Genomic DNA, 25858 nt, shown 5'->3' with positions numbered 1-25858 from the left:
TACTTAAATTATATCAATGAAGTATTAATGAAATGTTGGGAACTGCTGATTTGTGTACCTTTTGGCGTTTAATCAACCCTTATACTTAACTTTTAAAACTGTAAGTTTTTGTTAAGGAGTATGTACACATACTATAAGTAGGCGATCAGGTATCTCTTGCAACTAAATTTCAGCTGTTATTTCCATTTTTGTGTTGTTTTTTTTTAACATTACTAACAATACATACAATACCAATGTACTTATAAGGTAAGAGAAATACAGAAATATAAAGAAAATCACATAAAAGCTTATTGTATAAAATGTGGAGAAGTTACGGACGAAAGAACAGAAAGATTTTCCATAAAAGAAAACTATTAGTTTTTTCTTACCAAACAAAGTTGTAAAGATATTATGTAAAGTGTGTTTGGAAAAGTACCAGTTTTTCTCGTCTCTACAGGGCGTCTCCAAAGTCCTATAAAGTGATTTTTTTATATAAAAGATGAGCATTCACACTTATATTACATCTACGCTTAACAAAAAAATATATATATCAGTAATAATGTTTGTTAACATAAAATACGAAACATGGAATATGTTACGTTAATTAAGCAATCATTACAGATTTATAATCACAGTTTTAACTAATGGAAAGCTAAAGAATTCAATTTGAAAAGTAAAATTTTTCTGTTTCTAATTATTTTGGTGAGTGGTTGTTGATTCTCTTAAGTTTTCGCCCTTCTAATTTGGAAACTTAGCCTTGAATGAATGAAAAGTAATAGTGAATTCCAATGCCATATTTGCTCCAAATGTAAGTAGAAGTTTTTGCTTATATATTCTTCACAATCAGCGTGGTCGATTTAAATTTCGATTCGATCGGTATTTTCATCTAATTACAGCTTGTATTTATTTCCACATTCGTGAAAGGTTCGTAACATCTATCAGAGAGAATTTTCCCTAAGAAGAGAAACGTGTTTTCTTTTTATTTTTTTCTTTAAATAATATTTAACATTTACTATTTGGGAGTAGTTACTATTTTTTTTTTTTTCTTTAAGGATGTAGCGATTTATACAAAGATTAATCCCTCTGATTTTATTATAATATCTCCATGAACAGTTAGGATTTGACAAGTTAATCAAGGGCGTAGCTAAAATTGTGGTTTCAAGAACTTTTACTTTAAGTCTGGATCAATTTTGGTAAAAATGTTTCTTTGAAAACTTCAAAAAATGAAACGAAAATTTTAGTGCTGGCTGAATAGAAAGCAACAACATTTCTAAGGTCTGAGCTTCCATTATTTTGAGCATTACGATTAGCAATAACAAGAAGATTAATTTTTGGAAGTAAAAAATTAACTGGAATAAAATAACATTTTAAAATGCAAAAGGGTACAAAATGATGAAGCCTTGAACAAAACGATAACGGTGATAGAGGGAAGAGTGAAACCCCTCTACACAAATATGCTGTCCCCTTCATTTTTTTTTTTGCGAGTGAGAGAGACAGTCTTCAAATGACACATTTGTGTCAATTCTATTTAAAATGCTGCAATCCCCTCATCAAAAAGCACCACTTCTGTCAAGTGATCTTCATAGTTTAAATATCAGCATTACCCGACTATATAATACGCTTTTCAGTTACTTACTACACACTGAATTGAATATTTTAACAATTTGTTTTTTTGTGTGAATTTTGTCAATGTTTTTTATTGTTATTTATTTCTTATTTTTAAATTTCGCAAGATTTTGGATTTGATAGCAAACCTATGTAACCAAGAGTGGCAACACTGAGTTTGTGAAGGAAGGTAGCACTAGGTTACTTTTATTACTACGTCTCGCCTTACTCGTGTCTTTACCGGGAGTATGTTGAAATAGTTCTTTCATATTCACATTATTTTACGCACTTTAGTATGTTCTGATCGTTTACGATGTAGAATAAACTTTGAATCATATCTGTACATATATTATGAACTCTGTTTTCTCGTCATGTGTTATTTTATTTATGCGTCATTTTCTACTAATGTTTCTGGTGCCTAATTACATATAATGCTATCTAATTCCTCGAGTAAGATTAATATTAAAAGTTTGGATTATAGTAAAATAAATTAGCGATCAGTACGAAAGAGAAAACAAAACTAAAATTCAAACAAGTAAAGTTATATTAAGAGACAATAGATCCAAAGGGGTCGCAGTGGCGTAGGCCTCAGTGGCTACCCTATTAGAATCTTAGACATTAGAGCAAAACGTATTGAAGAAAAAGTGAGCAGGTAAGTTACTTAACTGTATTTGCTTGGCTAAAATTCCTTTAAGATTCTTGGTTTTTCCTCTGTAACTATGTCAATTTACAGTTACATATTTGTTTGAATTATAAGATTGAATTATACTTCAATCTGCCAATAGTGTTGCTTTAAATAAATCAGTTGTTTAGTTTTTAGTAGCATTTACATGATTTCATTCTATTATACGTAGTTAACATTTCTGTGCTGTAAAAAGTTTGAATGAAATTAACCTTTTAGCTGCTAATTATATCTTGTTTAGATGATTAAGTTTCTTTCCTTAATGTTGCAGTTAATATGGAGGTTTTTTACTATATTAGTAGAGTAGAGAAAGTTGCTTGACTTTGCTTTTATGTAGAGATATCGTAGAGTAACACAATTAACGAATAAAAGTAACCAAAAGTTCTGAAAAGGTAACTATTAATAATCTCAGTTAACTTCTAGATTAGGTTATCAGTTTTTAAGTTAAGCACATGTATTTTCAAAGTTGGCAGTGCATTCCTGAATAGGTACAGTGGGGCGCCGGTACTACCATTCCTACGTCAATTGCTGTTCAATATTTTTGATGCTTGAGTTTTGATTTATTTTTTATTTTTGACGTTGTGAATGTTGTTTTAGTAAGGTCCAGACAAAGCAAATCGCAGGAACACGTAAAACCTATGAATATACGAGCATTTTGCATGTTTCTTTACTGTTTTAAAGTTTAAAGATTATTTGAATCGTTCATTTATTATAATTATATTATATAATTATATAATCGTTCAGATAATTCTCTGAGTAAATGAAGTAAGTATAGTTCGTAGTTTTTTGATTAAATCCCCCCCCCCCCCAAAGTATATAATATACAACTCCAACTTCATAATTTTAAAACATTATAAATGCACTAAACGTTCAGAACTGTTTAATAAATTCTAGGATTCATTAATATTTATTTATTTATTTTAATAAATTAATAATTTGAATGGCACACATAACCACCATATAACCTTCCTAACTTAGTCAGCTGGTGTAGTGCAGGATGGTAAGGTCATTGAGGTTGCATTCTTCACTCCAAACTGATTAATCCAATCTCTATAGATTAATTAAGTTAATAGGTGAAATTCCGAAACCGGTCAGGGATAAAATACTCATAAAATAGATTTAGTTTGACAGAAAAATGCTCTGATTTTTAGAGTGTTTTTAGTTAGTGTGAATTCAATGGAAACTGTGATAATGGATTATTCTTTAATCATTACCCATCTAGTGCTTTTATCAATTGACTTTTCTAACGCTGATTAGTGATGCTCAGCCTTCATTGGACACCTACATGTATGGGCTCTTCTTTACATCTAACAGCAAGTTGGCCAACGTTGGATGATTCTTAACTATTCTATTCTGGACATTGAAGAATAGAAGGCAATCTACCTACTACTTGGACTGTGGAAATATTCTTCAGGTAATCTTACCATTTATTTAGTACGTTCAAAGTATTACAATATAAACTAAAACCTTTTTTAAGATGATTTATCAATGTTCTATATTATTGTTCTCTCTCTAGTAAAAGAAAGGTTGATGTTTGATTTAAATAACGATGTGAATGCCTGCATTTTTAATAATATAACACTCACTCGGCCAATTTAAACTGTTTTTAATATCAAATCTTCTTTTATTGAATTCTAACTTTTTTGTTAACTTGAATTTCATGGAAAAGTTATTTAAAAATTGTAATATTCATAGAATTTAAAAATTTAGTACCTTTTTCATAAACGAATAAATCTAATTGACAATAAAATAAAGTATTTTAGAAAATTTAATTCGATTATATTAGTGAAAAAAAAAATTTAATTCCTAAAACTTTTTTTTTATTAAAGAATGTCAACTTTTGGTCTATTTGGACCACTATTCTTTCTTTATGTATCTGAAAGAAGTTATAATCTTTGTTGATTGCGGGTAAAGTTTTAATTGAAAAATTCAACATCAATCATGCATGTCAATTCTGCATCTTTTTCTAATCACATAGAACTATTTTTAGTCGAGTTTATAATTTATTAATTCATTTTCATTAAAATAATTTCATAATAATAATGGTAGTAGATTACATGTTATATTTTTCCATTCAAATTAATTTTATTCCTAAAGAATAAGAGTGGTTTTTGGAAATATATATCATTTTCATTGTATGAAAAGTTTTAGGTTCGTTAAAAAAAAAATCAATTCTTTAGTTCAATTACAGACATCTTTATTTAATTTTTATAATATACATAAATTGTTATACATTTTTTTCTTAATGCTAGGTAAAACTCAGTAAGCATGTTAATTATTTAAATTACAATAATTAATGATTTTCAGAGTAAATACTGGTGATTCCAGAGTACTGCCTGCAAAACTAGTCATCAATGGAAGCCCAAGTGAAAAAGACGTAAAACATCCAACAAATTTGGTTAGGAAGCTATAAAAAAAAAAAGTAAGTAGTTATTATACGTAAAGTGCATGATTTTATCAAAATTAAAAATTGCATGTTAAAAAAATTTACTTTTCCATTAAATCTGTTAATTAATATGAAAAAGTAAAAATAAAACGTAAAAAATTAATAGTATTTTATTAATATTTCAAAGTGATTAAGAAAATGCGTAAAAAATAAAAAAGATAACCTAAAAGGAAGGTTACAGGGTCTAGAGAGTGGTAGAAGTAAAAAAGGAAACCTAGATGGAAGGTTAAACACAATGGCCGACAGACAGTGTCGTGAGAGTGTGTAAGAGCAACAGACCAGCTGGAGCGATCTAGGAGGCTGCCGACCAGGTGAGTTTATTGGCCGCCATCTTGCTCTGGGAGGCTATATAACTAAGTTCGCTAGAAGGGCGGGGCAGGGTGGGGAGAACCGTCGAAGCGACAACATCTCCCCACTTCATGATTCTTTGAGAGAGAGGTGATGGATGTTAGACTAGACTAGACTAGATAAGATAGTTTTGTTTGGAGCGACAGAGCGACCTACCCCCCTGCATTACTCAAGTCGTACTGACGAGAATTACCTGTGTTGCCGTATATATAGGGAAGGTTACAGCACTGCTCCTGGTGGCCATTTCTGGAACTATTTTCACACCTGTCTGATAAGTGGCGCCCTCTGACGGATTTTTTTGGAACTAATTTTTTACTTTTTTGTTTACCTTAATTTCTTTATTATTTTAAGTTTCTCTGTTAGTTTTAAACGTTTTTTTATCACTTCTTTTTGTATTTTATTAATTTATAACATGTATATAATGTAAAAACAAAATGGGCATGCTAATAAATAATTTTCTTGTAAATTAAAGGTTTTTATTTATTCTCCTACTAAATAATACTTTTTATTTTCTACATTAAGTCAAAAAATCGTTTGATAAATAAGACTGTGATACAAACATGCATTTTAAAAATATCTGAATAATAATTTTTTTTAGCAATTGATTCATAACAATAGTTGTTTGTACTTACTCATTTGATAGATGTTTTCTCACCGTTAGTAGTAGGACTCAACAGGTAGTACTCAACATTATTGGAAGTTTTCAATCTGAAATCATTATTAAATGAAATAAACAGTTTATATAGTTAATCTTTAATTAAAAAACATTCTATTCAATGATGCTACAAATTAAAACGCAACCATTAGTTTGAGATACATTTATATCTTTCAGGAAGAAGAAACAAAGAAACAAATTAAAATCGAAAGTTAAAATTTTTTATCACTACTTTTTTTATTTTATTAATTTATATATGTATTTTTTCATTATCATAGAATGTAAAATATTAAGATTATGTAACATAAAATAGGTATGAAATAAATAATTTTTTAAAAAACTAAACGTTTTTCTTAATTCTCCTGCTAAATAATACATTTTTTCTAAGTCAATAAAGCTTATGGTAAATGAGATAGTGACATAAACATTCACTTTGCAAATATCTAAATAATAATTTTTTTAGCAACTGATTAATAACAAAAGTTGCACATTTGCATCAGATAGATGTTATATTTAGATATTTTCAAATGCTTTTTTTTTTCAGCTTTATTTGACTAACATTTTTGCAGGCAGTACTCTAATTGGCTGTTTTCATTCTGAAAACCACCCATTATTCAATGAAATAAAGGATTTATTACGTCGTTCTTGTATAAAAAAAGCTTTGAATAAATGCTACATCTACTCAACCGTGTATTTTAGTTACATTTTTATTGTTATAAGAATGAAATCAAATATACATTATATCTCTTAAATGAATAAGACTCATTTTGAGTTCGCAACGATGTTGCGATGTCACGATGCTGAATCTTTTCCCATTCTAAAGAGGTCTTAATCAAAATTAACCGTTCTGCATTCAATTTCTTTCAAAAAAGTTTGATTTAGTTCAAAAGTATTGAACTGTAATGAAAGAAGCGAGGAAAACACATGCATTACCCTTTAAAACGTATTTTTTATTTAAAACTGACAGAAATAAAGCTGTTATTATGTTTAGTAAAACTTATTCACTTATTTATTTAGAATGTATATATAGATTAGTATGCAAAAAAAATAAATAATAGATAACAGTACCTTAACAAAACATATAAAGTGGTAGGTACATCTCCTTTACTTAGCTTAACGTCTGCAGTACAAATAGATGCGAATTCCCTCAAAATATGTGCAGACGTGCTGCTTACTGGACATAAAGTAAGGGACCTCCAAAGGTAATCACTTCAGATTAAAGGTGATACGAAGGGCCCATTGATGAAAGCACTGAAAATAAAGAGAAGAAACACTACATTACATCTGCTGTTAAATTCTTATTTAATTCACACTAATACTGTAGCCATCGTATTATTTTTCCATTAAGTACTTTTTTACAGGCAGTATTATTTGGTTAAGTATTATTACCGGAAAAAAGTTGTATTAATTATTTGTAAAGTAATTTTTCAATTAAATTAAATAATCATTAGAATAAAATATTATTAAAATTAAGCTACAGAGTTGAATGTTGAATATTTCTGTTTGAAACTTGAACTTTTATGCCCACCATGATACAATGAATTAAACTTTCAAGGATACATATTAAAATATAGATAACGGTCTTTGGACAAACATTAACGAACCACAAATTAATTGAAAGATAAGTCCAATGAATAATGAATTAAACTTCCAAGGATTCAGCATAATTTCATTGACAATGGAAGCAATTTAACTGGCTAATGCTTTTAATATTATCACTTATCAAATTTCACTTTTTTCTATGAATCCATTTTTACAAAAGGCAGGCAGTCTAACTTAACATTTATAACACGCCTACGCTTACCAAAGTTAAGACAAAGATTGAAAAACTTCAAGTTAATGGAAAAAGTAAGTTCAATAATACTCAACGGTTACCGCGGACAAATTAGATTCACTTGTAACAATACAAATTAGTCGCAGTGACTAAAACACATTGTTCATTACAACAGACCATAACAGTAATGATTAAAAATATTTTCAAGTGACACGGAAATAATTTTTCAAAATTATAATAATAAAATTACTTACTTAAATCGGCTTCTCCTGTTAAGCATTCTTCTATCAAGCATTTGGAATGAACTTCTTCACAATAATAAAGTGGTCCAGAATTGACTGAGGCCCAGCTACAGACAGACGATAACCTCCGGAAGGTAACGATAAGCATACTTGATCATTACGATGACCATACGTCCTTTATTTAAGAGGACAGTCCTTTATTTCACTGCTCTGATGTATTAATTAAATTAAATTAATTTTCCTGAAAGGTATCAAAATTAATATTATTAAAATTTGTACAATGTGTAATCATTTAGATTTTAAAATTTTAATGTATGCATTGTTGTACTACTTTCGTAATAAATGTTATAAACTTATGAATTGTATAAGGTACTTTTTAATTTTCTTCGATATGTCCTTTATTTCCCCCTAAAAAATTTAATCACCGTACGCTATCAGTGGCAACACTGTGAGGGGCCCCGCTCCGCAGAATTTTTTTTTTTTTTGTGACAACGCTTAGTTCTTGAGAAAATAAACATGCTTTTAAAAACAGAGAACAGTTACAATTGTAAGCTTTAAAATGAACGACCCTAAGGCAAACTGAAAGAGATGTCTTTATCATACTTGTCTCGGATACTGCATAAACAAGGACTTCAAGTGAAAAGTATAATGGAATACATTATTTTACGTTATACTTTTCTTATAACTTAAAAGTAAAATGGAATACATTTACTTTTCATTCATCACCTCGTAAGTTACTGCACGGACATATTTTGTAGGTATTTAAATGTCGATAGAAAGATATGCAGTGGTGAAGGTTCTTGAAGGGGAATATATTCTGCAGGTAATCGTTGTGTTTGTTTAAAAAGGAACATTTGTGGAAAGGAAGTATGAAGAAATCCCTAATGGGCTCTTTTAACATGATCCTAAAATATTTCCTAAAATAATCACCTCGTAGAACTAAGACATTAAAAAAATAGTTACCTTCAGTGTTGGTTAGTCTAGGCAAGCTGGGTACTGGAAATTTCTCGCTTGGGTCGGCAGGAAAAATAATTTTCAGAACTCGTACAACTTTTTTTTTTTTTTAGTTTCTCTTACTCCATACTAACGATCTCATCAGGTTTTCCGATATCCTCGTTTTTATCGAAAGTATACGTTTCTTGAATCTAAAAAAAAAGTGGTTTTTAGAACATTGTAGCTAAAAATTAAAAATCAAAAGAATTCTAACTTTATATTTCTTTTGAGCATCCCCTTGGTACCTGAAAATAACTTAGCGATGAAATTCTTTAACTAGAATTTCCACTTATTATATTTATATTTTCTCGAAAATGCACGAAATGATTTTGTGCGTTTGATTTTTTTTTTCAACTTTTATTTGAAACATGAATTACCTTATTTAAAAAACGTCAAAGCCCTCAACAAAGAAGGCATCGTCGTTGAAGTCTAAATTTTAACTATCTAACTAAATTTTAACTATCCCAAAGTTACTACTTCGCCATGTCATATAACCAAATAGTCCAACATGAAGAATCAAGAAACATGTTGAAATCTACCGAACACATGGAGTTCAAAAATTAAAAAATGTTAAAAAAAAAAAAAGATCAAAAGAAAACTGGGAAATTAATGTTTCTGATTGACGATTTATTTTCTTAAAGAAATCTTGGAATGTTACGACTTTGAGAATTCACCTCTCAGTTTCTGGACAAGTTCAGACAGAGTAGTGGCTCAAGGTGGCTGAATCACTTGGCAGGTTGTTTTGTTAGATTAATACGAAAGGAAATTGAAGTTGGGGAAGGTTTTGTTGCTCTTACTTGCTGGAGAGCGAAGTTTTTGACGTGGCGGAGGAAGATGAACTAGAAATGCTATGAATGTATTATAAGTTCAGTGTAAGCTTGAGGATGCAATGCATGTTGTGCCTCATTCTCTTATCTCCATGCAAGGGAAACCCTTATGGAATGAGTTACACACCTCTCCTGTTAAGTGAACGCTGCCGAGAATAGAGCCAGACGAGGAGAGTTCGGGTGAAGTAGAAGACGACGTTATGGCAAACCACAACTTACTCATATTAAAGTTGCTATTGCATTAACTTAGTATAACCCATCTAATAATAAGATGCTTTCTTCGTCAAGTTGAAACATGTTCTTTTTTTGGCATTGTAAATTGTGAGAGTAATTATTAAACTGCCGTACTATACTGCTGTTCAAAACCCAGTAATTATATGCGGGCTTCTGCAAGCAGTGAGCTCGAGAAAAAGCTTCAAGTGAATGCATTTAAGTTATTGAATGCTGTTAAAGCAATTGGTGTTTTTACGTACCTTCCTGTATCTGTGATACTCCTGTTCAAGAAGCTGGGCCTGCTGCATGATCCTCCAGTGGTATGATGAAGTCTTAAGCTCCAACTATTATTTTTTTCATTTCGCTAAATGTTAGTTGCTGGCTCCTACATAACTAACTCCTTGCTATGCAAAATAAAATAAAAACTGATTTAAATAATTTATTAAGGGTAACGAAATTTTTCTTTTCTTAAACTTCTTTTAAAAAAAGCAGTGGTTTTATTTTGAGTAACACGAGTGGTAAAAAAAAAAGATTTTTACAAATTGATCTATGTATGTGTTAATCTACCTCAGTTCAAATACGAAAACATCAGAAAATTCAAATCTTATAGCTACCTTTTTATTATTTTTTACCTACCACACAAGCCACAATATGGTTTTGGTCAAAATACTTAAATTTGCCAATTTACTGATTAGATTTTGATAGTCCATGAAGGCTGGGCTTCAATGATATGTTATTATGTATAATAATTTTGAATTAGTTACTTACTACAAACACCTTTCTAATCTACAATTATTTGAATATTTCTTGTGAAATTCAAATATTGTACGACTGGGAGAGGAGGTGAGTTATATATACCCCTTTAAGTGAATAACTTTTGAATAATGTACGAATCTACTACTCATGTACCATTAAGGAGTGTTAAATAAAGAGTGTGTAGACAAAATTAGGAGTATCAATAACATTTTTCAACTATAAGTACGTCCTATTTACTTGCGGATTTTCACGAGAATAGTTCTAGGTTTTAAATAATTTTTCAACAGAAATTCTTTTTAGACCCATGTTCTAAACAGTGAGAAGATGGAAAGCTTCACAACAAATTTACTTAAGTGCGTTTCTGTACAACATTATACAGACTGTACGATGTAAATAAATAAGTACGTTTCCAGTGTTTTCAAGAAAATGTAATTGTGAAAATTATAATGAAAGTTATGTTATTTCTTTTATTTCCCATTTCCTTTGTATTTATGAGATCTTAGAAGGTGTAAGGAAATGTGAATGTATGCAATAAATTTCACGTTTTAAACACTTTAAAACAAAGTACCAATTTTTTTTTCATTTTTATAACTTAAAATACATTTTTCAGCGTATTAAATCACGTCTCAAATCCCGAAATTTATAAGGATTGTCTCAAATTAACACGACATTTTCACAATTATTGATTCAGGGAAATTTCTAGTACAAAGTCGTTCACTTACAAAATGCCAAAAACTAAATGGGTAAATAGAGATTTAAAGTAATAAGCAAATTTGATAATTCTGATAGTGGAAAATTTTATTACGACTTTACGACTTGGTAGCATGATTCGCATTTGATTGAAGAGAAAGAAAATATATTTTCCACTAGGAAAACAATGACAACATTGTGCAATATTATTGTTATACGAAAGATAAATAAGTTATTTTAACTTACGTTCCTTTTTTTGATATTGATGGTCTGAACTTTTAGTCCAATATCTTCAAGTGCCAGTCTCATTTCTTTTTGTTTGTATTCTTCACTTCAAGTCTTTCATTTTAAACTTTTCTCCAAGAAATTTAACATTGATCACTAAATTCCAATACATCAATACATACAGCTATGTTGTTGAAGCTATGTTCATAACCAACATCTGTTTTTTACAATATTTCGTTGATTATTAGTTTTTCCGTATGGCTAAATGGTTGGATTAACCTTAAACTGTCATTTCTTAGATATAAACATAGCTTCAACAACATAGCTGCGCATGCGTTTAATATACTTATGTACAATGATAAGAATTACGTTACTTATCTATAATGCTAATAAAATACCTAAGTGTCCAATTTTGAAGTTGATTCTCCATCTTTTTTGTTCCTGTTTCTTGATGATACTTTCCATTATCCATGTAACTTTTTACTCTCATTTTGTTGGTTTAAAGTCTTTAGAAATAAAGGCCCTTAAGAGATGATACTGTGCTTTGAAATGCTGTGCATATACTTTTATGTATCAGAAATAAGTGCCGTAATTATTTGCCCCCAAAAAATTCATGCCTAAAAAGTTTGACAGTTTTAAGTTAATAACCCATTTTTCAAAACCTAAAACATAAAAAAACAATTAAAAATTTCAATTAAAACAAACATAAAACAAAGTTTTACTTTCTCGAATACATGTGGATCTTTTTGTCGTAATATCTCTTTTGTAGATGGATGAAATGAAGCTAACAAGAACATCAACAAAGTTTTAGTAGGAGATTACCAGTATTTTAGCCTTGTCTTTGGAAGTGTGCTCGAACAAGGAAAAAGAGCTCATTTAGGCCATATTGCCTTCTTTAATGGTATTAAGGTGGGTATTTAGGAGCGTATAAAGGAAAGCTACAAGAAAAAGGAAAACAAAAAAATAAATAAATAAAAGAATGGCTACGAGAGAAAGAAGAAAAAGAAAGAAATGAGCTAAATAAAAAGAAAGGAAAAAAGACCCAATCGTCTTTTGTAATGACGTTAGCTGAACAGTCTACCGATCTATGCCACCACAATCCTCTTTTTACAAACTAACCTTTTCCGCAAATATGATATATATATATAAACATGAATTATTTATACGCTTTTGTTGGTTTTTTCTTCTAAGGTGGCCATAAGTATATTTATTGCAAAAAAGAGGAGAGAATAATAAATAAGAAATGAGAGCATCAATTTCTGATGGTCATCTAATTACTAGAACTGAAGTTAACATTTTTGAGTAAAGCGAAGTGAACTTACCATGGGCTGCTGCTAAGATTCCAAGTTAATATTACTAAACATATCAACTCAGCCTGCGATCGTTAAAATAATATCTGCAGTTTTTTTCCTTTATTCCCGTAACATTTGATAGTAGGGACCAGTTTTTGTGGGCTTGGTTTTTTAATCCGGGATGCCTGCCTCTGAGGATTTGGTCTAGGAGATTCCCAAATTTTGGAAGATTAGTAGGTACTCTTGAGTTGTTCTAATAATCATATCTTGTATATCTGATATCCGATTTCGACTATCACATATATCATACAAAAGAATCGAGTTAGATTCACCTTGGAATTTAGAAGAGTTGTGAAAGTTGGGCATTTGAAATTGTAACTAGATTGAGAAGCAATGAACTGTGGTCCAACTGTACTAGGTAGCGTGTTGTCCGGTTCTGGAGTGGAAGATTTGCTCCACAGCTGTCTGGTCATTCTTAATTCGATCGTCTTTATTCTGGAACTTTTTATCTCCATCTTTAACCTGAGAAGCAATGAACTGTGGTCCAACTGTACTAGGTAGCGTGTTGTCCGGTTCTGTAGTGGAAGATTTGCTCCACAGCTGTCTGGTCATTCTTAATTCGATCGTCTTTATTCTGGAACTTTTTATCTCCACCTTTAACCAATAAACCAACAATAACATCATTAAAAACTGAATTTGTTTAATTACTTATTGTAACTATTCAAAAGATGACGCCAATTAATGTTAAGTTACATTTATTAAATAGTAAATTAATGACCCGGTGAAATATTTTTAAAGTTTTTTTATTTAATTCATTATATTTGTAATGGTTTACCATGACAGATCACACTAATTTCTTTATTTTATGTATTTCTTTTCGTTTGTCCGGGATATTGTCTCGGGACAAACTAAAATCTTTTTTCTTTCTCACCACTTGCTACTTGTACATTCAGTTTATACTGTCGTAACTTCGTTGCTGTCTTCTGGCTTAAGTTTAATTAAAGTCCCGGCCTCTAAAATTTTCATATAAGCGATTAATATGCTTGAATGATCTTAAACGATGAATTCAAGGAAGAGGCTACAGTTCGCAAAATCTAAGAGGCAAACAATGCTTCTTCCTCCAATCTAAAACAAGAAGATGAGTAATAATGTCCTAACATAACAGTGAAATATCTTTACGTACACAATAAATAATTGAAATCTGGAAGCCTATCCCGGAGTTGTGGGTGAATTTCTGATAAACGTTTTCCAGTTTAAGATCTGTATGAGAAGATAGGGTTGATAAGAGCTCGCAGGAGTACGGGGGTTGCGCACTATTTGCGGGCTGTTGGGCTCGCTTTACTGCCTCAACTCGGCTGTTCTCTTTTTCCACCAACCTCCACCCACCCGGCCTGGAGTGCAGTTATTGCCGGCTTGTAAAACCTCAAAGAGTTTATTGTTCAAGCCACCAAAGCTTTATACTAAGTCCTCTTGGTCTAAAGGATAAATAACAATAAACTGGTGTAGAAGAGTCGTGGTTTAGAGAGATGAAATACATAACAGTCTCCCCTGAATCCCGCCTTAACATTACCCGCATCTCACTTTAATATAATGGTCCGGGGATTAAATTTAAACTAAAAATTGCCTCCACCAAAGAGATGGATAATAAAATTGGCTTTCTTTAAACATTAAAGAACCGGACGGAAAAATATAAAAACTAAAAGAGAAGACTTAACCTTTGATTTTTTTTTTATCATTACATTTTATATATGTACTTTATACCATTCATTTTTAATTTTATTTATATTTTTTTTACAAAAACTTGCGAGTTTGATGGTATATTTTAAATCCGCCTTAAAACATAAATTTGTTTAAAGACAATTTTACGGATTGTGCGACAGACTATAGACGAATAAAAGAAACCAAGTAGCTGGAACTAGAAATATTTAAGGTTAAAAAAATATAATAACCTGATTGAAAACTTCTTTCTTTGAAACGCACACATTCTGCAAAAAAGAGCACTGCAGGCAGTGATGAAATAGATGCGAGCGATTTCAACTTACAAGAGTGACCCAACCTATCTTCTGGACAGAATGTAAAAGAACAATGCTTCAGGAAACTATATATTCCTTGCCAATTCTGTATTTAGATCTCTTACAACAATATAATTGAACAATACTTCACTCAGAGTGTCTCCTTCTCCAACCACTTAAATAAGATGACCCATAGCAAAAGCTTTCCTTCTGGAACTATCTGTCCCGTCTGGAGAGCGGAGTCCCGTTTCATCTCTAATTGGAAAAAGAAAACAACACTGGTTGTTTATCATTTATTATTACATAAATAATGCTCTCTGGAAAACTGCTTTTCTATCATCAGACTTTAAGCTTAAGGTTCTTCTTAATCTTAGTTCCTCCCATTTATAGAATTTACATTAAACATGATTTCAACATTTAACTGTAATATTTATCATATTATCATTTACTGGAATGATATTTGATCTAATGTCTTACCTTGGAGAGAAGCGCCTCAGCATTATACTTCAGAGTATAGTTGTTTCTGAATTTGATATCTGGAAAAAAAAAAAAATAGAATCTACATCAAATCAAAGAATAATAGAAAGAAAAACTTCAATAAAAATAAGCAAGTGAGAAATTCTGACCAGAAAAAAACAACTTTCCAAAGAAAACATTAGAGAAATAATGTAAGTAACGCTAAACATGAATAATATAGATTAAAAATTAGAGAAAAGAACTCACTTAACCTCTGCAATTCTTCTTAAATGAGTACAGGCTGACCTCAACACTTAATGTGAACTGGTTTGAGCAACTGGCTTAAATACAGGCAACTTCTTGACAATCTGTAGGCCTTATAGAAGTACATGGATATCAAAATTTGATTGACTTTGAATGTATAATGAAATTTTATGAACATTTTACTATGAATTAACTTTGGTTCCACGTAGGTGGAAGACATAAATATTATAAATAATTTAGTAGTTTTCATAAGAAAAGAAGGAAAGTAAGTAGATTGAAAAAGTGACTGGAAAATGGATTAAATCACTTACAATTACCGGTTTTCCAAGTTTTCAGAAAAATAAGCGTCTTCAATATTCAACTGATGGTTGAAATGTCAGAAATTGTGGAAACACTGTTTCTGTTCTATTCAAATGAAACATAATTAACGATTAGTAACTTAAGAACAGCTGATTTCTGATAAAAAGAAATGAACGGAAATTAAGAAGATATTTGAAAAATTCCAGCTAGAAGTCGTGCAAGTAGAGGAGTACTCGCGGTCTAACTGATTACGATGAGGTTACTGTAACCTCAAGTTAAGATCTTACAGAATTTTTCATTACAAAGAAAAGAAAGTTAAGAAGTGATCCAAGAATATTGTGAAATATCAAGGACATTGTGTTAAACTCACAATGATAAGGACAAATATAATTTGCTCTTTAGTTTTCTTAATCAGGCCGATCAATTCTTTCGAATGTGTTCTTAAATACTAAATTACTAGTTATAATGCTACTTACATTTTATAAAGTTATATTATTTTAATTAACTGTTAGTGCGTAGTTTTTAACACGGTTCTTTTTAAAATAAATCAGGTTCTTCTGTTCTGTTTGTGAGAATTATAATTAAAGTTGTTTTTATTTATAAATTTCACATTAAACTCTAACTTTATTTTAGTAATGAATGAAATGTAATCCAAATAATGGTGTAATAATACGAAGTACAGGCCAAAGTTAAACCCAAAGCCAGCAAAAGGAAAATAACCTTTGACTCCGTCTCGTTACAGAACTGGGAAGTAAGCTTTTACTAATCTACAACGAGAGTCTGCAAAGAGCCCAACATGTTCTCAACTAATATCCGTTTGTAGTTTGATTTACACATAGTTCTAACCCGCTGTGTTCCTTTCCACATGAATGAGTAGAGGTCTGGCGGGGCACAGCTCGTATGGGTGGTAAAGTCGATTAGTATTGTGTATGTGTGGGTTGGAAAACGCATTGCAGACGAAATGGTTGAAGTGCGAGTTGTGCAGAGTGAGATGGAATGGACGAATGGGTCGAGCGAATTAAATGCGGTGCTAACTAAGAGGGGGCTCCTTCCTGACAACAGTATGGAGCGCGGGGGTAAGGCAGCAGAACGTGCGTTTAGAAATAGGAAAGTGTTGATGGAGATAGCCGTCACTTTTGCCGCCCCTCAGTCAGTTTGGCTGGCGATTAGGTACATTATTATCTTAATGTAGATCACCAGGGGACTGGACATCCTCTGGTACTGAGATTGCGTACATATCCATCCCCTAAATTCAGAAGAGGAAGAATCACGATCGCGTCAAAGATTTAAAACTCAGAATTCAAGGAATTATTATTTTATTATGAAATAATTAAAGAAGAAATAAATAACTTTCAAATAGAGAATTCTCATATTTCAAACTCTAATTCTAATAACTTCGAGTTTTTCTTTTAAATTATGCTAGAATTAAGTGTGCATATTCTAAATACGTAGCTTAGCTTAGAGAATATTGGTCAGCTAGTTGTGAGGGGAAAAAAAGGCAACGGAAAATGTAACCCAATTTACCTGTTGATCGTATTACCGTTCCAAGCGGTAATTGGACGAAAGAAACCGACCAGATTCCTTTTTTTTTTAGGTTCAGGAGTTTTCCTGATGGGCGATCTTCTAACTCAAGAAGAAAGGACCGGGACCAACAAAATCTACAAAGATATAATAGTTCACTGTTTATTCTACCTGATAGACAAACAGAACACAATTGAAAAACAAAAAATAAGGTAAATTTACAAGAAATGATAATGGTACGCTGTACCGTAAGAATCAAGCGACATGACCCCTTGTGGTCATGCTAGCAGTAACCCTAGTGCTACCTTCCTTCCATGTATTCAGTGCTGCCACTCAATTACAATGCGATCAGGTGAAATTTACCTGCAATTTAGAATTATTTTTTTTAAATTATTAAATTTAATATTAATACTTTTGAAATTAATATTTTAAACCACTTTACTAGTATAAAAGTGATAAAACCGTAAAAAAACACCAAAATGGCACATTAGAGGTAAATTTCTCCAATTGTTTATCGCACTAAGTGCCCGAAAATAATTTTCTAGAAAAAAGGTTTCTAATAAAGTTTGTCCATCTACAAGATTAATTAATAGCAAGTTTAAAGAATTATACTAAGAACTATTTTGAGCAACTCTCTAAAAAGTGAAAAATTCTTTCATTAAAGTGAAAGCAAAGCTACTTTGTAGAATTTCTATTTACTTTCAGCCAAGCCCCAGGTAGTATTCAATTGAAATAAATGTTTCAAAGCTACCTGTGATTATTCGTTTTTTACCAAGAAGGATCACGAAACTATTTTTAAATCTTACCCGATCTCTCTCATACTTTCTATACAGCAGTAGTTGCTTCTGAACAATTTACTACTAAAGTGAGAGAGTTTAGAAAAGTACAAGGTTCAAAGGGTTCTTATAAAGGTAGAAGTCCCTCACAACATGGAAATCCTTACGCAAAAAAAAAAAACTTGCCGCATTGTATGAGGTCCAGCGTTAGGGTCGAGATGGAGCTGCTGCCGCATTTAATGAAATTCATGATATTGTGAGGGGCGGCACACTAATGTCCTGAAAAAATTCAACCCCTCACTCTCAAATACACACAATCTTCAGCCCTCGTCAACTGTTATAAGTGCAAGTCTGGAAGACATAAGGAAACTCACTGTCGCAGGAATTCCTAATATTTAGCTTATTTTTTTTCATGCATATATTTGAATAAAGCGTTTGAGATTAAAGATGACTTCATAATAGAAGTAGATAATGCAAACGAAGGCGATATTTTTATCATTTGTAATAGTTGAAATGAACACCAACTAAACGTCACATTACGACGTGTACCTTACTGGGAAACAGTAGAATAGTGGCTAGAGATACCAGTATAAATGTCTAGAATTTTCCTAGAAAAATCTCAGAAAATGAAAAATCCTCTCAGTAAAAGGAATATCCCCTGTCAAATTCAATTAAGGGCTATTCTGTGCAAGTGCAAGTTTCAGTCTGTTTCTAAAATGCCATTTCTCTATAAATATGGATCAGTCTTGATTAAATATGTAACCATATTCCAAAGTTTAAGAATGTTGAGGAATAGCACTGAAACAAGTTTTGCAGCTTTTTAGTGATTATTCCGACAATGGTACTTTTAAAGTGAACATTGATATAGCATTGAAGCCAATGATTTTTTGATACGAGTTGTGAGTTTCAAGAAAAACTTAATTACGTAAACGGTGAAAATCGCGCGAGCTTTCACCCGTTTTTTTTTTTTTTCAATGAATGACAAGAAAATCAACTATAATAATAGAATTCATAAATGTTAAAGAATGAATTTTGTTTAAAATATGTTTTAAAGCCAACTGTCGAATTAGTATTAGATTTCACTAGTCTGATAAACTGTATTTAGTCAATTATCAATTAAAACATTGAATTTTAGATAAACTGGAGTTTATATAATCAGTTTTCTAACAGGAGGACACACGACTAGCCGTTGTTTAGGGGTGGGAGGTATTACCAACATCGTAGTTGTTGTTGCTGTTGAATATATGTGGGTTTGGTTAGGACTCAGGGGATATCAAATAGAATATTTACATGGTATTAAATAGAAAGGGTTGTGGCGTGTGTAGGTTTGACGTAATTAGGGCCCTAGCCCCTATCACTCTTCATCCTGGGTAGATTCGCTACTGTGGCAACCCACCGCCGCCAATCCGCCAGTCTCCACAGTTAAAAGCTTATCTTATCTACACGTCAATTATGTACCCCTCAACAATGTCTCGGTGTTTCAATTCATTCAACTTGCCGTTCTGTTGGTATTGTCCTCACCACTTATAATAGATTAAATATATAGTATATTTGATCTTGTACGTAGTTCTCATTCAATATTAACTAGAAGATATTTCTATTTGATTGGAAATTTGCTAATTAAATAGCAGAACCAAAATCCGGTGTGAACTCTAGCATACGTCTATTTTCTACTTCAATGCTGGAGTTGCACAACTCAGTTATCCATTTAGTGTGCTGCAAATCACATTGAAATGAAACTTTTCACCTACCTCAGAATGCTCTAAATCGGATTTTCTCAGAAAAATGATTCAAATTGAAGTTACAGCTTCCTACAATTTTTCAATTTTGAGATCTATTCACAGACCATTTTTTGAAAATCACTTTTTCGGATTCACAGGAACACTTTGTATTTCCAGTTGTAAAAACTCTATTTGGAAAATAAGAAAATATAGCATGAAATAGAATGAACTAAAATAGGAGCATTAAAAAGCAAAATACCTTAAAAATTTGATTTAGTTTTGGTATCCATTGATTTTTCCAGGGAAATTCTATTCACCAGAATTTTCACTTTAAATTCTAAAATAAGCTCTCTATTGCATAGTATATGTGGCGTACATGTAAACATGTACCCCAAGTACAAAACGATGTAATGTTAAAAGCAAACATCGCTTTACTAACACCTGAGTTCTGTTAACAGGTTAATTTCGAATTTTAACTAACTAAATAATACGGTTTATCGATTTTACTGTAAGTGTTTTGTAACTTATAATTAAAAAAACTATGTTGATTACTCACTTATTAAACTCGCTGGAACATTAAAACATCAATTTCTATAACTTCAATCCGTCTGTGAACCAACATCTTATCAAACTTTTCCGTTTATAGGAGTACTTATTTGCAGGAAAAAACGTCTTTTTTTCTAAATGTTTTCTGCTCCTCCTTATTAGTATGTTTTTCACCACCTGTAAATAAAAGATGGATTATGTAGCACTTCTTAGCAACTAGAGGTTTGCTAATTAACCAACCTAACCGAACCAAACTGAGGGGTTTGCTAAACTCAATTAGTTACAATCTGTAGGCCGTAATGTAATTAATCGTGTGAGTTTTTAGAATGTCTTTGTAAATGTTGTTCTAGAATGGGATACCCGTGAGTAAGCTAAAATCCCTGAAGAAGTGGCCACCTCCCAACTACTGCGATAGCTCGTTTAATTTCATTAAAGAATGTAGGATCTTTGGTAAATATTCAGAACAGCCACCCGGAGGTGTGGCCTAATATTGAAGAGATTCTGATTTTTTTGTTTTAACAAAACACACTTAATACAACATAAATGGCATGCAATTAAAAATTAACTGTAATAAAATAACATTGTGATCAATTTCAATGCTTAGGTTTGCACAAGTAAATTAATAACAGTAACAATTTAGGGTATAGTATTAAATCAATCCCCAAGGACAGTTTCATAAATCATTTTGTTCTCAATCATTTATTCAATATCCCTTCACAATCACAGTAGAAAACTAACCTACATCCCCATGTCTACATTACTTCAACAGTTTGTACAATACTTACAACAATAGATCATTGTATAGGTAATATACAATGTAAATAACTATAAATTTTTTCAAATACAATAAAATGAATTTCAATTACTTATTATTAGAACTACCAATTGTGTACAATAAAAAAGCTTTTCATGTTGTTACATTCATTCATTTAAAATTCTAATATTTTCCCCACCCTCGAGGTTAAGTAAAAGATTTTCATTCAATTTACCCTGTAAAAGTTAAACCGTTGTAGATTAAATACTGTGTAAATGTTTTTTTAAAAATTCTATGTTTGAAAAGTTGTAAAAGTTAGAACCAAGAGTATTGAAATTAAGAGGAATTCACGCATTTTTTTGTGAAATGAGTTTAATATGTGAGTTAACAAAGCATTTTTGAAGTGAAGGGTTTAAAACTAACCGACTTGTTGGCTACTTTTTTACGTCCTGTTATTTATTATTGATGGATACGGTAGAATGGTCGTGGGGAAAATGGTGAGAGGGGGCAACCTCTACTCTTTGGAAAAAGAAAAGCCTTCATTTTCATTCTCTGGTAGTTTTCCTTTTGTTCTTTGCCTACACATTCGTGAAAATGAAAATTTAAAATTATAAAGGGCAATTTCTACACTTCCAGACTGATTTATTGATAACAAAATGGTAGAACATTATTTCAATTTAACTATGAGCTGTTAACTTAGCAGACAGTGAAGGAATCATGTTGCTTGCTTAGTTGGTGGAAAGTAACATACAGAATTTGGAGGATAAATGGCTTTGTTTTGGGAAAATAACCTGCGAGAACTAGCCCTGACTGGACTAGTCAGGAATGAGGTTTGTACTGGATTGTGCAGAGGTAGCCAGACAAAAAGAAGGGCAATGGTTTATGATGGTGTCTGGTGGTGGTTGAGGAACTAGTGTATGTGTGTTACAGAGAGAGAGGAGCTATTAGAGACAATGGACGATTTGGGGACCTCTATCGGCCATACAGAAACCAAGAGTACAGAATAATAAATCCTACATTGAAACTGCAATAAATCGAACCTATAGAATTATGATGTTGGTCTTGGTGCGACGTCATTGGCAATAACTATGGTATTGGCCAGTTTCTACACACACACACACACACACACACACCACAGGATACTTGTATTGGGTTTGGCTTGATGTGGTCGCAGCAGAGTATGGGTCTCCTGGTCTATACGGGCCAATCTCATAACCACATGCGGTCCACTTTTCTGTGGTGGTATATACTCATGTAATATACCATAGTACATGTTTTAGAATGGATTTTTCTCCTAGGTCTATATATATCGCATATATATATATATATATATATATATATGTGTATAACATACTTGTGTGTTGAGGATCCTTGGATGGACACATTTTTACCAGCTCGCTCCCATAGTTCGCATAACTGAGGTCAGGAATTTTATAATAGTTTCGTTCTGCCACTACCCTTGAAATAGCTTCTAATATGTCTAACATCTTATTACTATTTTAGTAATTTATGTACTACTCCTTGATATATTATTTTTGCTAGTTTAGTCTGTTTTTTGTTATCGCTGACAAGTAGTTCTAGATCTTTTATTTCTAGCATTTTTTTGTTTGTTTTCAGGAAATTTGGATGCACAAGTAGGAAATGCACTTATTTTAATGCATTTCCAGTGAAATCACTGAACTGAAAAAAATACACAACTGTTGATACTTCTTCCGTTTACATCAAATAAGAAAAAGTGAAAAAGGATCTATTTTCTTTGTCTCAGAGCTCTGCAAAATAATACAAAAAAAAAAAAAATGCAAATGACCAGATGTAAATAATTCCTAAAATGTAAATAAAAGAGGAAAGAAGTTAGGGAAAAGCAGAAGGAAAAATTAATAATATATATAACATTTTTGGACCAAACGGTGAATGTTATGTACCCTCTGAACAAGACGAGTTTCAATGCGGTACCCGTGAGGATTCCAAGCCCCAGGGTAAATACTGAAATATTATAGGGACAAGGACATATATATATATTCTTGGGGCATACTACTACCAACACATCACACATACAGCTGTACACCCACACATACATGGGAATCCCCACCGGTACGTTATGTAAATGAAAATTATGAATATGCAGCAGTAAGACGGAAGTCGGCATTCACCTATCCATCCCCAGCCTCTCTTTTCACCTTCTCGACTAATATCCGTGAAATCTACATACACATACGCGCGTCCCCATCGTACACGAACACGCACCGGATATATGGAAGGCCAATTCATATAGACACCACATATCTTTCGTCTTAACCAGCAGGTGTACAAGTAGGCTTTGCGGCACATATGCGGGCATTTTTTTTTTTTTTTTGCAGCATAATATGACTCTTCGGGAGCAATTTATTGAATTTTATGATGCAATAATTCCGTTTTGCTCTTGAATACCGGCTTTCATTTATCTTGCAAAATAAATAAAGCAAGAGGGAAGATTAGCAGGAAATAATAATCCCTGATTAACTTTAGTGCAAGCGGGGACCCTAAAACTCCCGCGAGCTGTCTCATAGCTCGTCGTCGCAGATCTCCAATGTTCAATTGAAGTAATCTAACCTAAACGTTTTGCCCTTTTTTTCAGGACATTGTTGAAGAGTCCACTGGGTTAGCTCTGTGATTTTTCATGTTGACTCTATTACCCAGTTGTTACGTCATATCTGAGAAATGATAAAAAGAAGCCATATTAGCAAAAATTCATTATTATATTAATTGCTATTTTATTTTGAGTAGATTAACTCCGTTACTGCAGAGAACTAACTATTCAGTTGACTGTCTTTATGATTTATATTTCTATATCTTGTTCTAATTTTGTTTTTTTTCTTATGTTCAAAAAATTGTACTCCTTAGTTGATTTAAATGATACCTGATACGTTTTTTTCTTTACATAATTTTGCTAGTATATTCTAATTGATTATTGTTGTAGTGAAAATGCAATAAGTTTTGTATGTATGGGTTTAGACAGGTCAACCCTTGCCATGAGATCTGTAATCGCTTTAAGCAATAAAGATTTCATTTCCTTTCATATTAACTGGTTTATTTCAAACTAAGTACCGTGGGTTGATCAAGCTAGACATAAAAGAATATTTAGGAGGTACACTCTTTAAATTGCGAAGAGGACTAGCACTATTTCCTGTATAAAGCCATTTTGAATTGCGTCTAATATTTTTAGCGAATAATGTATAGCTTAGTGTATAAGCTCTTTAAGTGATCTTAAATATTTCTACTTAAGTTGATTGGCTTTGTCAGACATGTAAGGAAGTTGTAAGATTAGTCTTATTGCTAAAATTAATTTCCTTATTACTGTTTAATATCCTTATTTTATAATTTTGTTTCATTATTAACAGAAATTATTTCCGTTTTGCACTTTATTTTTGTGATTTTTTTTTTCTTCTAATTTTTGTAATTTGAAGTCTTTTTTTTTTATTTTCTTAACCAAACTCGGGTTGGCGTTAGGAATGCTTTTGTGTTATTCGTTGTAAAAATAACATTATTTTGTACGTAAACTTTAAAATGAAAGTAATATTGAAGAAGGGATTAGTTCAGTAGTTAGTACTCTAAGTATACTTACTTGATACCAAAGCGGAGATCCCAGGTTCGAATCCAGCTTGCTGGGCTCTTAGAGATTTCCTCTTCCTAGGAGCTTCTTCTTTACAGCTCACTGTCTGATGATGAATAGTGACGTTTAGAACAAGAGAACATTGTCTGGGAGGCCTGCAGTGCACTGAAAATGAAAGCTCTGGGCACCCATGACCTTTTTAGATGTTGACATGTCTTAAATTGCCATTATTATTACATTGTTAAGTAATCACTTTATGTTTAAAAGTAGGACGAATGGAGATTCCGGAATACATGATGTAGCTGATGTCGTAAGCTGAGTACAGTGAATCTTACTTCAAGAATTAACCTTTGTGCAAGATGGGTTCCACTTTGGTTTAATGTTGACTAAAACAAAATACAAAAATTAATTTTGATGTAAAGTTCAGAGTATTATAAAAAAAGAATCCAATTGACTTTGTACACCAATCAATCACTTTAGGTGAATTATGAGATTAGTGATTCTGTACCAATAAAAGCGAAACATATTACCAGAAAAGCATGAGCAGTTTTTCTGCTGTACAAAAGCCATTATAGTTTTTATTATCTTGTAAACGATTAAACAATAACCAGCAAATAAAACGCTTCTAAAAAAAAATGTGAAAAGAGGCAATGATTGGTATCCCTAAAAAAACATTACATTTCTTCTGAATTTTCTCTTTAAAGTTACCATGGCAATGTTATAAAAATAAGTGAGTTATTTGAAGTACGAACTTTGGTAAATCCATTTCTTTTCAGGCAGATTTGGTGGCACCCTTTGACATCCACATACTGTTCCAAAATCTAAAGCAATCAATCGTTTTGAGTTAAGTTTTGAGGCCACAACAGCTGTTGATGTTTATTTTGTAAAATTTCCTGAACATTTAATAACAGCTGGAATTTAATTAAAGAAAAATCGTAAAACTAAGTCATGTCTTTCAGTTTTAGACCAAGAAATTTTTATCTCGCTCAAGTATTTAGATCTTTGGGGAATAAATTTTATCCTGTAGATCGTTTAGAATTGCTAAAAGAGAATGTAGTGTAAATATAGGTTGTCTTTTTGTTTAAATAAAAAATTATATGTTACCACAAAATCTGAAATAAATATTTCTTATAATAGAAATAAATCTTTTTAATTTTGCAAGAAGAAAAATAAATAAATAAATAAAATAGAT

The 25858-nt window shown here is 31.6% G+C and overlaps 1 protein-coding gene and 2 long non-coding RNA genes across 31 annotated transcripts in view; 2 read left to right on the top strand and 1 right to left on the bottom strand.

Annotated features, from left to right (window-relative positions):
- The window catches only part of LOC141457922 (uncharacterized), a 319220-nt gene that overhangs the window by 270877 nt on the left and 22485 nt on the right, over positions 1-25858 (top strand). The gene's annotated exons all lie outside the window — the stretch shown is intronic.
- Positions 1611-5638, top strand: LOC141457696 (uncharacterized). Its single transcript, XR_012460493.1, has 5 exons — positions 1611-2236; positions 2538-2658; positions 3524-3680; positions 4574-4688; positions 4840-5638. It is a non-coding gene; the product is annotated as an uncharacterized lncRNA (long non-coding RNA).
- Positions 4534-25531, bottom strand: LOC141457694 (uncharacterized). 29 transcript variants are annotated; one of them, XR_012460464.1, is made up of 23 exons: positions 25419-25515; positions 25197-25329; positions 24904-25052; positions 24679-24831; positions 20334-20500; positions 19808-19965; positions 17503-17643; positions 17284-17417; positions 15767-15864; positions 15463-15571; positions 15217-15275; positions 14886-14994; positions 14677-14815; positions 13060-13381; positions 12758-12931; positions 11834-12052; positions 11457-11720; positions 10025-10168; positions 8695-8876; positions 7744-7972; positions 6784-6966; positions 5693-5768; positions 4534-4673 (listed from the first exon to the last, which is right to left on the bottom strand). It is a non-coding gene; the product is annotated as an uncharacterized lncRNA (long non-coding RNA). The 29 variants fall into 29 exon arrangements; XR_012460463.1 differs by having other exon boundaries at positions 24679-25052; XR_012460466.1 differs by lacking the exon at positions 25197-25329 and having other exon boundaries at positions 24679-25052; positions 25419-25531.

This window comes from Rhodnius prolixus, unplaced genomic scaffold (assembly GCF_049639745.1).
Source record: "Rhodnius prolixus isolate KJV_2025 unplaced genomic scaffold, Rpr scaffold_5, whole genome shotgun sequence".
NCBI lineage: Eukaryota > Metazoa > Arthropoda > Insecta > Hemiptera > Reduviidae > Rhodnius > Rhodnius prolixus.
Note: the sequence above shows the minus strand (reverse complement) of the source record. Positions and strands in the feature narration are given on the sequence as shown.